Source organism: Penaeus vannamei, chromosome 26 (assembly GCF_042767895.1).
Source record: "Penaeus vannamei isolate JL-2024 chromosome 26, ASM4276789v1, whole genome shotgun sequence".
Lineage (NCBI taxonomy): Eukaryota > Metazoa > Arthropoda > Malacostraca > Decapoda > Penaeidae > Penaeus > Penaeus vannamei.
Genome location: NC_091574.1, coordinates 29,916,502 through 29,919,001, shown reverse-complemented (window position 1 = coordinate 29,919,001; position 2,500 = coordinate 29,916,502). Strand labels below are relative to the sequence as shown.

The window sequence follows — 2,500 nt, the reverse complement described above, 5'->3', positions numbered from 1 at the left end:
TGCCTGCTTCCAGCCACCGTGTAGGCTATTGTCCACGACTCTAATCCGTTTGGCAAACTGCCGTCCTGTCACAAAGGCACCAACATTTTTTCTCTTTTTGAGGGAAGGGAGGGGGGGGGGTAGGGGAGATAAGTTTGGTTCGCTTTGGGGGAAATACGCACATTACATTCCTGTTTATTTTCTGTGATCTGGTTTGACATTTAAAAAAATTTACTGATTAGAAAATGAGAAATGATCTGGCATAAATCATATACTGTATAATTGTATACTGAAAGGGGGGGGGAGAGATCGTGGAATAACCACAGTAAAGGATCGACAATAGATTACTGGTAATAAATACAAAATCGTGTTTATTGATACATTAAAAATAAATAAGCTATTGTCGACATGCTCGTAGAAACGCACATGAACACTTGGAAGGATGACAAAAAAAATGCAATTTGAGGAAATGACAAGTACTTGCTGGGCTTTCCGGGGACATAAAATTGTATTGGTATAACCTGTTCCTCAGACAGCACTTTGGATCCTGGTGTCATTTTTATCATTATCACCATCTTCATCTTCATTATTATTTTCTAGTATATTTCTATGTTTCTTTTATATTTGCTGCAAGATCCCTGTACCTCGGAAATTCATTATTTATGCTATTCTTCGGCTTCCGTTTTTTTTCTGTCTTTGCCTAAGAATACGATTTTTAGGTTTATTTTATATTTGCTTTATGCTGTAAGATATATTTGTGCTGATGATGATTGGTATTGTGATTTTTAAAAATTGTAAATAAGCTCGTACATTTAAGAAAAACATGTATGCGTATCGTACCTCCTACATTGTGTGTGTGTGTGGGTATGTACACACACACACACACACACACACACACACACACACACACACACACACACACACACACACACACACACACACACACACACACACACACACACACACACACATGTATATTATGTAAATGTAAAAGTATCTATATGTGTGTATGTTTGTAAACACCTATGTTGTATATATTATTTGTATTATACAGTATATGTTGTATATGTTATATAATAGGCAATATATATTCCATATTGTATATATACGTGTGTGTGTGTGTGTGTGTGTGTGTGTGTGTGTGTGTGTGTGTGTGTGTGTGTGTGTGTGTGTGTGTGTGTGTGTATGTGTGTGTGTGTGTGTGTGTTTGTGCGTGTGTGTGTAGTTTGTTTATACACATTCATATATATGCATACAATACATGCATCTAAACTCGTAACTATATTTTGCACAAATGTTTTTACACAGCATACAAGTACATATATTGCATGTCCATTGAAAAGTCAATGGCAAAGATGCAAGGTGCGTTAGTTTGTGTTGTTGCAGTGTGAATCCGTTAGAGAGGATTCAAACGGAAATGCGAATCCAGTGCAAATTAATTAGAACCATTTATCTAATGCAAGGGATAAAGTGGCGATTAAGTTTAGTGTAAGGATGCGAAGCGTGATCGGGTTGCATGAATGGACAATTGCACAGGACACAGGACGAGGGAGACGTGTAAGTGGTCATGGGGGAATGCGAGTGGTAAAGGTGACATGAGTTTTGCGAGGGAGAATAGAAAGTGTCTCGGGCTTCTGGAGGGCTTGAGGAATAGCTGAGAGTGGGTTGATGTAAAAAAAAATAGCAGGGGTTGCATGATTATGGGACCCGTGCTAGAAGAGCGGCCAGTGACAGCGGTTGTGAATAAGAAGAGGAGAGTATGGCAAGGATTGTGCGAGTGAGGATGGAGTGTAAGGATTGTGGCGGGGCTAGTAGGTGTGGTAGTGGCAGACGGGTTGGCTGGCAGCCCCCTGGAGTAAATATAGAGGTGCACAGAACACCACACACGGCACCCACGCCGCCGCGAGCTCACCTCCGCGAGTCGATGCTTCTTCTTGTTTTGGCGCAAAGCTTTAGCTCGGCTTTTGGTACAACCTGAACTTAGCTACCTCTTGTCTTGACGATAAAGCAAAACCACTGCCAACGCTGGAGCTCAAGTTCTTTTATTGTCCTTACACAAAATATATCTGCCTGACTGAAGACAACGCGGAGAGGGGGAGAAAGAGAAGGATGGTCTTCATTATTATCTCGGATAAAAAAAGGGGAAATGGAGAACAGGTTCGGAACGAGGAGGAAATATAGAAAGATAAGGGAAATGAGAAACGCAGTAGGGAGAGGGAACAGAGGAAGAGGAGAGTCTTATCATCTGGCCAGTATAGCTTGGAAGATGAGGTTAGGGACACACCGGCCGGAGCTTCCCCAACCCTTCGCGTATTTATAGAAGCGAAGAGAGACAGGCTAACAATTTAGGTTAGTTGTATAGGTAGCTGGATGGCTAACTACCAAACTACTAACTGTTTGCCAGAAAGATAAGCTGAAAAAATTAAGGCAACGTTTGGCCGTAGTCATTAACTGAAGGGGTGATAGACAGTGGCTACATAGAGAACCTCGTGTGTGCGGTGGCCTCAGAGCCTCAATGAGA

At 41.5% G+C, this 2,500-nt stretch overlaps 1 protein-coding gene across 3 annotated transcripts in view; it reads left to right on the top strand.

Annotated features, from left to right (window-relative positions):
- The window catches only part of capt (adenylyl cyclase-associated protein 1), a 79,730-nt gene that overhangs the window by 28,158 nt on the left and 49,072 nt on the right, over nt 1–2,500 (top strand). The window lies entirely within an intron of this gene.